The 14276-nt window shown below is 31.6% G+C and overlaps 1 long non-coding RNA gene across 1 annotated transcript; it reads right to left on the bottom strand.

The window, feature by feature from the left end:
• Window positions 1–1649: 1649 nt before the first annotated feature.
• Window positions 1650–9353, bottom strand: LOC103098701 (uncharacterized). Its single transcript, XR_471377.3, has 3 exons — window positions 9279–9353; window positions 5344–5464; window positions 1650–5123 (listed from the first exon to the last, which is right to left on the bottom strand). It is a non-coding gene; the product is annotated as an uncharacterized LOC103098701 (long non-coding RNA).
• Between the last annotated feature and the right edge of the window lie 4923 nt (window positions 9354–14276).

Genomic DNA, 14276 nt, shown 5'->3' with positions numbered 1-14276 from the left:
TTTAATCTGTTTGGCAAACAAAAATATAGTTAAAGAAGGCATGGAGGAAAAGAATAAAGGAATGGAAGGTATATAGAACAGAGGATGAAAAAGTGATTGAAACAAAACAGATGAAATATGAAGACAGTGCAATAAGATTTAAGAAAAGAACTGATTTACCAGTTCCTCAAAAGGTCATTGAAATTGAAATTTGGTATCATAAACATGAGACCCTTATTTGAAAAAATACTTATCTGTTTGCAATAGAGTTCATGCTTTCTTGATTTCAAAGTGAAAAAAAAAATAGCTCACCTGTTATAAACTTAAAATCTGGAACCGATAAACATCATGGCCAGTTGGCAGACTTCTTGTTCAGAATATTAGCCTTTGTGACCATGGTGATAAAATTAACTCCTGTACCTACAAAGTATGGCTCTCATAAGGAACCAGAGAGTTCATTATTTCTGCACCAGCCTGGAAAGAAAATTACATAGCAACTAATTCAACTTCACTTGGATGAGGTGGACAATTGCTTTAAAAGGAAGGGGACAGAATGCAAATAAATATGCTTACAAAATGTCATGACTATTCAAAAGGCAGGAAATAAAATGTAAAGGTTGACATTTTGCTTTCTTGTGACTTTATTGTAGGGAAAAATACAGCTGTGCTAGACATAAATAGAGAATCAGCAAAGCCTCAACTCTTGATTTTTCTCTTTTATTACTAGCCTGGTAATATTTGGAAAAGTAAATCTTTTTTTCCCTTTCTTTCTTTATTGTGCAGTAACTCCAACTGATACATATACATATGCATCCATAGACACACACACACACACACACATACAATGCTAAAAAAAAGGAGATTTTAGCTTGTATATGGAAGAAATATTCAAACTGCCCAAAGCTTGGTACTATATGTTTTGAAGAAAAAAGTTCTTACTTTAAACCAGGATAAGCTTTCATCATTTATTATTTTATTTGATTATTTAATTTTTCTTTTAAAAAGATCATTTTAAATGAAATGAAAATAATTAGGATCATTAAAGAATAAATTTAATTCAATATTTTTGCTTAGATTATGTTAATGCTTATTGCTTACCAACTTTCTTCATCAAATTTAGCACATTCCTGCCTTTTCCTTCATTGCCTAGGAGTAATTCTTTTCTGATAATCTCTTTATTTTCTTCAATTGCTCACCATCATAACATCTCCCTCTTTACTTTAATAGCTATTGTGAAAGCCTTCAGTATATCTGGTCAACCAGACCCTTGTTCCAGAGTGCTCACTTGGATTATTATGGTAGACTTCCTCCCTAGGCAATATATTCCATCTTCTTGGTGTTCTGGTGAATAATACCCTTTAACCCAGTGTCTCATTGTACTTTGTCCACCTGAGACCTTTAGTATGACATCTTTCTTGTCCACAACAATATTGTTGCTCTAAGTTCCTGTGCCCTTGAATAGCTAACTCTTCACTATCTTCCCCATCCTCTTGGTATGTGCTGGAACTAGCATTTATTGAGCCAAGTATATTCAAAGTCAAACTATCCTTTATGCTGCTGCAATAATTGCCAAATGTTGTTGGCATAAGGATAAGAATTCCTTATTATTGTTCTGTTCATTATCTAGTTAGTAATGTTTTAACTGCACTCATTTTTATTACTCAGTACAAAAAATCAGCTAGTTTTTTGAGCTACTAAAGAGACATGGAGAAAGTTTGTATTTGTTTATTAGCTCTGCCAAATAATCTTCTTATTGATTATTATTACAATATTTTAATTTTACCATTTATAAATAGTTATGGTTATAGATTTCTTTGCATTAGGTTACATTATTGTCATTAGAATTTTGTGAACTATTGAAATCATGGAACAAAATAAAACCTCAAGCACTATTAAATTGTTAGTGAATAATGGATATCATTCATTCGTTCCATAACCAAAAGAATCTCTGTTATATTAATAGTACCCATACATTGAAGAATATGCAGACAGTCCTTGTACTCAGTCTTCATAAGTTATAATACATATGTAAAGATTTAATACTGTATAATCAGTATACAAAAAACAATATGGAATAGTAGAACTAGATCGTGAGCTCTAGTTATAAATTGTGGGGCTTGTATGTAGGAAATGTCTAGAGAAACATTCTTTCTAGAGGTGACATTTTGGTTGAGTATGAAATGATGTACAGGATTTAGGATGGAGAAGGAAGAGAGAATATCATACCATTCATCTTACAGTTAAATGTCCTCTTTCTTTTAAATAGCTAAACTATTTTCTGTAACATTCATAACCTGAAGATATGTTATAAATTAATAAAATCAGTGAATTTATCTAACAGATTGATTTTCCCACTTGTGATGCATTAATCATAGTGGAGAGGTACTGAGGACTTTGTTTTTCTTGACCTTTTCTTTTTAAATTATATTTTATTTCCTTTCCTATCCCACTGCCTAGTCTATTGGCTTCAAGTAGGTAATAAAAAAAAACTTCACTGTTTTTTAAGTCTTCATTCTCACATCCTTTCCCAGCATCTTTCTCAGTTTTAATAGCACTGCTTGTCCATTTCTTAAGGTTGACATCCTGCTATTTCTTCTGACCATTGAAATTATTTAGTAGGGAGAACTAGCTTTTTCCAGTTTGACCTAGAAAACCATTATCACAGCCTTTTATTTTTGTTCTGTAGGTGGAAAAGATTTAGAAAAAAAGTTGAAATTTAAGGAAATGGCACTCAACAATATTAGGATGGGTCAAAGTGGTTTAATGGCATGCCCAGCCACAGAACAGGTATGTATTCAGAATGATCCAAAATAACTAAAGTCATAGGATTATATAGAATTTTTTGACAGAGGTCCTGTAAGTGGCTGTTGTCTTGTATGTAGTAGGGTAGTAAGGTCAGTAAGAATAACCAGAAAAGCCTATAATGATATAAATGAAATTATAACTCTGCTGCATCAATAAATTTGATGGAGAGTTTGAACAGCTCATTCTAACTAGACTTGGATACAATTAGACCTTAAACATACAATCATTATGTAACCTGACCCAGGAGAATAGGACCAGATACAGCTCTGGTTATTTAGTTTTTATTCAAGATTTATTGTTGGGACAAAACAACTCTTTTTCATATTTTACATGGCATCTTTGGCCAAAATAGTATATTTTTACAAAGCCTTTTTATGAAATTAGTAATGATAAACATCATGATCTGACAGAAAGCTATCAACTTTTGAAACACTTAGAGCCTCCAGATAGATACAAATAAGATAAAGAAAAAGTAGACACATGTTAAATCATCTAACAGTAAAGGGGATACTTTATGGAAATGAACTCACAAGATAATAATTTGAATTTGACAAGGTGATAATTAAAGTCTCTAGATAGACTCCTGCCACATCTGTATGCCTTTCAGTAGAGTTGGTTAGCATATTAACTACTGGAGAATACTAAAAAAATATTCATGGGATGTTAAACTGCAAATTATTATTCATTTCAATTTGTATAATGAATATAACAAAATACAATCTATACACTATTACACAAGAAGCATAAACTCTATTATCGACATATTTAAGAGCACCATAATAGCTGGTATGTAAGATCCTATGAAGTTCATTTCTAAATTGAAAAATTCAAGGCATTTAAGTGAGAATTGATTTTTATATTGACATTTGGAAAGAGATGATGCATTTTTTCATATCTTCAGAGCAATAGGATATGTTTTCTGTTACATATTTGAATACTACTCAAATTATGTGTAAATATGCATATATTTATAAACATGCAATATATTTTAAAAGAGATTAATTTTTGGAGTGAGTGAGTATATAAAGGAATTGTTGAATCCTCAGTACCTTAGCTATGTTTTTTAGGTAGAAAATTTACAGAAACATGATGGAATAGTTACACAGAACAAGAAGACATGAACAGTTTCTGTCTTCAACAATGGATAAAGAATTCATATTGATAACATAACAGATACCCAAGCATCAACATATTGATATATTATGAAGAGTAAGTGTCATGCATGATATATGCTTGTGAGTACAAGTTATTTCAATAGTTCCAGGGATTGTTATTTGGCCTTGGTATATTTCCTAATATTAAATTTAATCAACTTGTGTGATTCCCAATATAGTGATGAGACTCACTGTATGAATGAGATTATCTAGATGAGAAATTATCTAGGCTGATTCTCAGAAAATAGGGCTACCCATCATTGGACTATATTTTAAAGTCTTCCTAAATTATGATGACTTGCTAGAGTTTGGACTCCATTATTGTAATCACAAGAAATCTAGTTACCTGTGATTGGAGTAGGAAACTGATAGTGAGTGAGAGAGGAGGGGTGGAGAAGAAAGGGAGAAGCAAAGTAGGAAGCTGAGTAGCAGGAAAGAGGTTAGGATGAATGGAGAAAGATGGAGGCAGAGGGATATTCGAGTGAATGGGAGGATATAGTGAAATTGAAAGAAGGGCTGCATGAGTCTAAAATGCCTGGATTCAAGTCCTATCTCTAACTCATTCTAATTGGGTAAAAGCAAGCAAGTTGCTTAAACTACCAGTGCCCAAAATAGTAGCATAAGACTATCATTATAGATGGGTAACAAATCTAGGAATTTCCTTACCTGCCTAAACACATAAAATAAGTAGAAACTATAAGATGATCCATTTAGAATAGTGTCCTATATGACTTACAGCACCCAAAATGCAAAGGATAAAGGTCTGCTATTTATAGAAGAAAGCCCCAAAAGATTGCCCCCTTGCACAAGAATGTTACTTGAATGTAGAAAAGGAAGAAAAAGGAGGGGAAACTTTGGAGAAAAAAACTGTCAGAGATAGAGGACAACATGGAGAAATAATTGAATCAGTAGTCTCAGGAAATCTAATGTGCCCAATGTGCAGTTTTAACTTAGAGCAGGCAGTTCAGAACTTGCCCAGGACACTAAAGATAATAAATATGACACTTCTCTATGCCACTCTACATTTCATATTTCTTTATTATGCCTGGAACTCATCTCGTTCTTCTTCTTTTTTTACTTCATTCCAATTGATACAGATGGAAACACCTGCATAAATCAAATTACCTGGAGCTTTGTCCAATGAACACCACCATTCTAGAGGTTTTTTGGTTCTTTAAATAGAACCTAGGGAAATTAAACAGAGAGAGAAAGAGTTAAATTGATTGAGGTATAAACAGGTAAAAAAATAATCTGGTGTGTATGTGAATGTGTGTGTGTGTGTGTGTGTGTGTGTGTGTGTGTGTGTGTGTGTGTGTGTATGTATGGATATAAGATGTATCTCCAAATATAGGGAACTCCAAATGAAATTCTCTCCATTGAGATTGTCAACTTCTATGGTAATTACCATTTTAGTGAGTAGTAGTAGCTGGAACCCCTGAGCAGTTCGGTGGCTCTTTCCCTTTGTCACATAGTATTTGCCAGAGTCAGAACTTTATCCCAGTCAGGTGTTCTTGACTTATAGTAGCCTGTTACACAAGATACAACATGGTTGAAAACAAGGATCAGTAGCTTTTTTAGTCTAAAGATTTCTGGCATAGAACTATAATATTATTAAGATAGGAAACTCTGATGACTAAACTATCTCTACTAATAGCAGTCAGCACCTATTATGAAACTTACGGTATTACATAGTTATACTATTGAAAGGTTAACTGACATCACAGAGCCAGTTTGACTTCAACTCTTGTTTTCGATCCACTCATCATTCCATGCTGTATGTATTTTGTTTTGAGTCACCTTACAGATTTCTCTCACAGTGCTATAAAATTAATAGATCACAGATTTTTAGAGTTGGAAGGGATCTTTGAGGGCATATAGTCCAATCCTCTTCCCTTTTATAGATGAGGAAACTGAGTTTCTAAGAGAAACTGTTTTCTAGGAATCAAGTTCCAGGTCTAATGGGCCAAATGGCTAATCAGTTACAGAACCATGATACAACCCTTTATTTTAAGAAATACTTCCTTTCCTACTATGCTCTACTAAAATACTGAACATTGGAATTGTATATGCTTTGTTTCGCAGAAATAAACTTTATGCAGAAGCAAAGATTTACATAGATAAAGATGGCTCTATCAAATTAGTCAATGTTTATCTAAGAGCTAAGATTTCAAAAGTAAACAAAAAATTTAAAAAAGCAATAACATGGGGAGATGGAAAGAAGAAAATAAATTATTTTTAGACATAAAATAGAAAATACAAAGGAAAAAAATATCCAATGCTCCCCCATATCATAGAAGGTCTTGGGCCTTGATGTGTTTAACTGACACCAGGTTTCCCTATATTTTCAGCTTCTTTTTTCCTCAGAGTAGAACTTTATTAAGCTAGCTAGGATGCATTAGCACAAATTAAAGGTAAATTTTAATTTTAAACAGATTTGAAGTCTGCAATGACATTCGTCAACTTTTTGATTCAGTTACAAAGAATTGTAAAAATCAATGGACCAAAAATAGCATATGAACATTTGAACCCTGGCTCTTTTTTTCCTCTCAAACAGATAACTCTTGAAAATCAGATCACCACATAGACAGCTAAAGAGGCCTCTGACAAGTCTTCCTTCTTTAAAACTTGAATGGCCATTTGAAGAGCCCATAGTCTGGAGGAAAGATGGACTAAGCCTGCAGTTCAACATTTAAAACATTCTTGGCTGTCAAGCCTACAACAATTTTTTGGAGGAAAACATGTCTAGGAAGCAAGATATTCAATGTTATCACCCTCTCCATCTGTTATGCATTTTCATTGCACCTTCTTGCCTGCAAGACTCAATACCACCCTCTCTCCCAATCTGAATTAATTTCAAATTTCCTATGAACTGCTCCCCAAAACCTCCCCACAAGTTGGGTGATTTTGATTCATTGGTAACATTTTCCAATTCATCAAGTTAATGTTACAAGGTAATTCTTAGATACTAGAAATATATATTGGCAGAAGTTGTCTACACAAATTCAGAAGACATACCATTTAGAATCATTAATATAAACAGGATGCTAAGTCAACATGGTAGACTAAGATCCTCCAGCTCTTGTATACTTCGGTCAGACTCTTACAGAAGGAATATGAAAGTGAAGTGGGAATCATGCTGATTTGTTTGCTATACTGTTATTTCTAAGCTAATATGTTTCACACAGGTTCAACAGTGAAAACAGCATGAAAATACATGGATATAGGTCTCTGTCTGAAGTCACGGCGGGGTATGGAGGGATTATTTTAATAATAATTTTCTGAAAATACAAGAATTGTTTAACAAGGTTCGTATAAGACAAATTAAATTGCAAGGACTATCTTTTCACCCAGTACTTTTGCAACTGAAAGGGAACCATAAAATTCTCAATGTGATTTTAATTGAGATGATGAATTGGTATAAAAATCATTAATGATCACAGTTTAAATACCTCATTAAAACTAACAAGCAACAGTTGGGGAAATCCTGTATATGTAAGATAGAAGCATGCACTCATAATCATGATCCTTGTTATAGAAATAATTCTTTAACTCTCCTAATAATATAATGGGAAGCAATAGATTTTTAAAATTAGAAGAACTCTGAGAAGATGAATCAAAGCTAAATTTGGTCAGAAAACATACAAAAACTGAATTTCCAAATATTTGTCAATAATTTACTCTATTATTTAGTGATTTTTTTCATTTATTAGTCTTAGAGTCATAAAGTGTTGATTTCTAAGAATGCACATCAGGAATGAGATGAATCAACTTATGTGGACACATAATAATTTGAATGGCCTTATTAAAAAAGCTAATGTTTTCTCTACATACTCTACTTTCAAATAGTTAGAGTTTTCCTAACCCCACATGGTATGCCTGATGAGGTGAATTCCCGATTAATGGAAGTCTTCTCTCAATGATTGGATAGACTACTTATTGCATGTTTGTAGCACAGATTCTTCCTACTCTGAGATACTATAAATCTATGGAAAATTGAATTACAGTCATTGGAATGGTGATTGGATTAGGAACCATGTCAGAAAATAATCAATTAAAAGCTGGTTATATTTAGCTAATAAAAGAATAAACTTAGAAAAGACCTTGTAGTTTTCATCAAGTTTTTGAAGGACTACCAGAATCTAAAGTTGTTTTACTTGGACTATGAAACTAAAATGTAAAGAAAAGGGAGTCCCCACTCCCAACATCAGGGGGAAAAAAAAAACAAAAAAAACTTCCAAATATTAAGAACCATCTAATGATGGATTGCATAGACGTTTAGGTGCTTAGTTTATCATTACTATTTCTTTTAAAGTAAAAATCTAATATCCTGTCACTAGTAGGAGATAAAGTACTACGAACTCTGTGGTGGTCCTTTCTAACTTTGAATTTCAAAGATTCTACTCATTATCCCTACTCCAACACTCAAAAATTGTATTTTAACATTATCTTAATGGCATCACACTCAACCAATATCATCCACACTGAAATAGTATTTTCATCTCATTGCTTTTTCTTCAAATCAAAGTGTTTGTAACCAAATCTCATCAATTCTAACTCAAAAATATCTTTTTTCTCCTACTCTCTCTACTAGAACAATAATTCAATGAGTAACATTTATTTGCATTTTATCTGTGCTCCAATCTTTCACATAATCAATGACCAGAATGGTTTGGACTTTGCTTCCAGATTAATTCCTTTAATATGTCACTTGATTCTGCTACTGTCTTTCCCCACCAAAGCACCATTAGTAGATCAATACTGATTGCTAAATAATATAAAAACAACCCAGTTTGAAATTAAAGGCTCTTAATAAATATTACTCTAAAATTATCTTTGCAGTTTTCTTTTCAATTGTTTCCTTCCTCATATCCAATTTTCTGGCTATTTGTTCTTCCCTAAAAAAACCTGTCGTTTTGGTGTCTTTGCTCATGTTATTCTTACTTCTTGCAATCAATTGCATCAAATTTCTTCTTGATAGAATCCTAATGGAACATTCAAGTACATTGTCAAAAGTCAACATTCTAATGAAGGCTTCCATTAATATTTTACCTGGAATTTACATTCATTTATTGAATATCTATAGTACATTGTACCTCTCTTGAGACCTTAAAATACTTTATCTTGCTTTCCACGAGTTTTTCATGTTTTTGTCTCTTCCTTTTCCTGTCATAAGATTATTGTGGCTAAGCACTTACTCTTTTTCATATAACCATACATATGTCTGGGAATATTTAGTAGAAATAAATAAATATTTATTTGCTTTAGTTTTCTGAACTAAGTATACAATAAGTTATATTATCATTTACATAAAATTACATAATTATTAAAGGTAAAGAGGACCTTGAAATGCCATTTAGTCCATTGGTGTCACACTTCAGTAGAAACAAGGACTCTAAACAGCACATTAGTATCCCTATAGAGTGAGAAAATTACATATTAATATTATCTATATTCTAGAAGGTTTTTAATACATTTTTCAAAGTATTTCTCAATTATATCCTAATGGTTCAACCACACTTGGGAGCAGCCAAAGCAGAGTTTCTGACACCTCTGCTATAGTCCATTTATCTTAGTTCTGAGAGCTTTGGAACCAAATCTATTTTCAATAGAAATTTTTTTTGTTATTTAATCAGTCTTTTATTTCTCTACATAGGACATAAGCTAGATTTCCATTTCATAACATTCATGAATTTTTCCAATAGTATACATAATCAGTCACTATTAGGTGAACATAATAATGCATTATATATGAAGTGACTGCTAATTATTATCTAATTGTGAAGCTGATGTTAACCATAGTAAAAAGATAGGCAGGTTTCAAGAACAACAACAAAGACCTCTTGGCTTGAAGACATTCTTTCCGGCTATTATTTTTTAAAACTAGATTTGGTGTCTGGATTTAGTCATTCCACTTTAGCAGACTAAAACTAAGGTATCAAACTTGGCCCCAAATTGAGCAGAGTTCAAGGTATATATATATATATATAACCCCAGCTGAATAACTTCAAGAGCAGTTATAATGTTATCAGTGAGAAGTAGGTCCATCAGAGATGTTGAATATAAATATTGAATGAATAACACATATTTAAATTATATTCATGCCTACATTAAATTTCTTCTCTTAAAATGAATAATTCTTGGGGTAGCTGGGTGGCTCAGTGGATTGAGAGCCAGGCCTAGAGATGGGAGGTCTTAGGTTCAAATTTGGACTCAGACACTTCCCAGCTGTGTGACCCTGGGCAAGTCACTTGACCCCCATTGCCTAGCCCTTAGCGCTCTTCTGCCTTGGAACCAATACACAGTATTGACTCCAAGACAGAAGGTAAGGGTTTTAAAAAAAAATTAAGAATAATTCCTCATGTGATATGGTATGGATTTTAAAATCAAAGTGAAAGGGAGAAATGGAGTAGTTTTAGAAGCAAATTTTCTAACTTCTTATTTCATGAAGAGAAAAGAGAACCTAATTTTTATTTGGAAGTCAGAATTCTTGTTTTTATCAAAAAATCAACTAGTATTTAATAAGTGACAGTTGGCACTTAGCATATAAGTACATTAAATGAAACAATCTTACCAGATAATAGTATGTTAGATTGCTTCTAAATAGTATTTATCAAATTAACATATAATGCTTTCTTTGTTTCATTCTTCTATTTCTCAATTTATACCACACAGTTTGAGTTCTAGCAAGGTCCTCTCTTTTCTTCTTTATTTTATTATTTCTCTTGAGATTCTTAAAATTTTGTTCCCTCAGATTAATGTTATTAATCATAGTTCTGTAAAATACTCTCATAATTGTTTGTTATGGAAGTAAATTTGTTAATTATTATTTCCAATATCAGTGCAGTTCAACTATGAATAATGAATATTCTTCCAAATACTTGGCTGCTGTGATTATAAAAAGGCTTTTATAGAAATGTTTATATAACTAAATGTATATTAGAAATAACAAGTTTATTTGTAGTTGTATCAGACAAAGTAATGCAATAGAAATAATGGTACATTTGGAATTATTAGACTAAAGTTAGAATCATGCTTTTGTCTGTCCCAACTTATATTACTTAGAACATAGTAATTAAATCATTTGGACTTTTTCCCTCATCTTTCCAATGAAGTATTTGAAAAGATGCCAGTTAATATTTCATCTTACTCTGTAACTATGGTTCTATGATCCTAAGTACTGAGAGTTTCTGTTTAGCTACATCTGGGATATTTTATGCATATTGAAATTATTTTATATTAAACTTGTTTTTCTATTTTTCTTTAGATAGGTTTGTACTATTAATGTGCTTAATAGTAAATTATATGGTTTTAATTTATGTCCTGCTAATTTACTAAAATGAATAATTGCTGCAATTATTTTTCAAATTGGATTTCTAGGATTCTTTAAGTAGAATATATTTTCTACAAATAGAAAAAAATTGTGTATATATTTTGCATATGTATATCAATTACTTTTGTCTTTTTCTTAATTAATTTAAAAAAATTTTAATTTAATATATATATATATTTCCTATTTTTATTCTTACATAGATTGGGGAAGAAATATTTTAAACATTTTCTTTTAGTTTTCCCTTCTCATATTGTGAATTTACTTTTTAATTATTTCATTTTGATAATAGTTTTTTCTTCCTTTTTTAATCAACTCACAGTTTATTTTATTAGTTTAAAATTCAGTTCAATTTTCTTTGATAACTTAATAAGGGTTGTAATAGTTTCTTTAATTTTGAGAATTTTTACTTTTTTATTAATATAAAATATTTCTTTTTCTTTGTTTATGCATTTCTATTTACTTACATGAATTTAATTCATTAATAAGGTCTTTTCTTTTTTGTACTTAAAAGTTGAGATCTGTCCATTTTAAAGACTACTTTTGTTGCATGCATTTTTTCTCTGATACATGCTTTTGTGAAATTATTGTTTCTATGATTTGTTTATCAGCTTATTTATTATTTATGATATATATATAGTTTAAATATGCATCTTTTCCTTAAAATTTCCTTATGAATAATAATTTTTGGTGGTCACATAAATGAAATGTTTAACATGTTTGGCTTTTTTGCACTTTCTTATGATATTTCATACCTAATCAGTTTTTTCTAAAGGCTACATTTAAAGCCCAAAATAGATAAATTCATTATGATCTTTATTAAGCAATCATCAGAGTTTGTGATAGCAAATTTTCCAAAATTGCATACTAGTTATGATATTTTTTCTCTTTAATTAAACATATTTTCTAGGTCAGAATGAGACTATTATATTATATATTTCAGTATCAATGGCAGCCCAGGCATAGACATAATCACACACACACACACACACACTTTTTAAAACTACCTCTGAATCCATTAGGATTAATTTAGTTTCAGTTCTTATCTCTTAAATAGATGTTTATGTTAACCTTTTATTTAAGATAATGCTTATGCTTCCTTTGTCATTCCTGACATCCTTATATCTCATAAGAAGCTGCAATTGTAATAATTTCTGTACTCTACTTCCTTTCAAGAGTGTTAGATTATTTGGTAGAACCAAAAGTTATTTGCACGTGGTGTGGTCATGGGTGAACTTCTACTTGGTTCTAACTATGATTTGAAGTTTATAGCAGAGTCCTATGCTTTTTTGTTGTTGTTTTGGTTTGTTTTGGTTTTTGAATAGTGTTTATCACTTTGATCTTTATATTTGCTCATTTCCTCTCTTTGTAGGTTCTCTGCTTCATTCAACTCTGTTTTCCATTTTTCCTGAGAAAGTAGCTTAAATGAGGGGTTCTTATTTCTGGTCATGTTTTTTTTTAACTTATGAACTCCTCAGAAAAATACTTTAAATAAATAAAATTAGATTTTTAGGATCACAAAAGACATCACAAATGTACATTTTTATTTCCTCTTATTTAAGTTCAAGAACTTGCAAAATAATCTGGAATTTGGGGACAGATTATTATATAGGAAGGTTAGCCTATGTAAAAATGTTCAAATTTCCATCTCTTGGATAAGCTTTTTTGCAGTTCTTCAATGGAGTAGAAAAATGTTGTGAATTACATATAAATGTAAGAACTTGAGTCAACTTGGAAACCATGTATTCTCAAATAATAGATATCATTTACACTTAACTTGAATAAATATACTATTAAGAATTTTTAGTAATTCTGATCAATTCAATGGTCCGAGACAATTCTGAGGGACTCAAAATGAATCTGCTATCTCCCTCAAAAGAGCAGGAAAGACCTATATGAACTTATGCACAGTGAAATAAGCAGAACCAAAAAAGACATCGTACACAGTACAGTAATATTGTGGGGTGATCGAATGTGATCCACATTGCTACTAACAGCAATATAATGATCCAGAACAATTCTAAGGGACTTATGAACAAGAATGCTATCTCTCTCCAAAGAAAGAACTGTTGGAATAAGAATGCAGATGTGGAAGGATTACAATTTATCAGTTGTTTATTTGGGTATTTTTTTAGGTTTTTGGTTTTATAAGATTATGCACTTACAAAAATGAAAACATCGAAGCATGTTTTGCATGATAAAACATGTATAACCCAGATTGAACTGCTTGCCAGCTCCTTGAGGGGGAAAAAAAGAATGGAGAGAATTTGAATCATGTAACTTTAAAAAAACTCACATAGAAATTTATTAAAAGAAAAAAAGGGAAAAAAAAGACTATGCTATTCTCCTCCAGAGAGAAAACTGATGCATTCTGTGTGCATATTGAAAGCATGCTTTTTTTGGCAGAGTAGTCAGTCTGATAGGTATAAGGGGATACTTCAGAGTTGTTTTAATTTTCATTTCTCTAATCTAAAGTTATTTGGAACATTTTTCATATGACTAAAGATCGTTTCAATTTCTTTTTGTATCCTCAGTTTTTAGCATAGTGCCTGCCACATGGTCCCTTTTAAAAAGTATAATTCCTTTTTAAAAAGTATAATTCCTTTTTAACTAAAGAACATCCCTCATAATCACAGAAACATAGTAGATTCAATTTCTGCCTATGATACATTTCTCCATGTGATGCTCTAGAAGTCATTTAATTTCTGTTTCCCAGACAAATCTTTAAGACTGTCTATAAGACAGAACAGTTGCTAATCTATATTAGTAGAAGCAATTTCTTTACTGGCAGATTCTTTCTCAGATTTACCAAATTAAAGGCCTTTAAAACTCCCAAGTCTGGCCATCTCTCTCTCTCTCTCTCTCTCTCTCTCTCTCTCTCTCTCTCTCTCTCTCTCTCTCTCTCTCTCTCTCTCTCTCTCTCTCTCTCTCTCTCTCTCTCTCTCTCTCTCTCTCTCTCTCTCCCTCTCTCTCTCTCTCTCTCTCTCTCCCTCTCTCCCTCTCTCTCTCTC

The sequence above is a fragment of the Monodelphis domestica genome, chromosome 8, assembly GCF_027887165.1.
Source record: "Monodelphis domestica isolate mMonDom1 chromosome 8, mMonDom1.pri, whole genome shotgun sequence".
In the NCBI taxonomy this organism is placed as follows: domain Eukaryota; kingdom Metazoa; phylum Chordata; class Mammalia; order Didelphimorphia; family Didelphidae; genus Monodelphis; species Monodelphis domestica.
The sequence above is the reverse complement of the archived record's forward strand: the minus strand, read 5'-3'. Positions and strand labels throughout refer to the sequence as shown.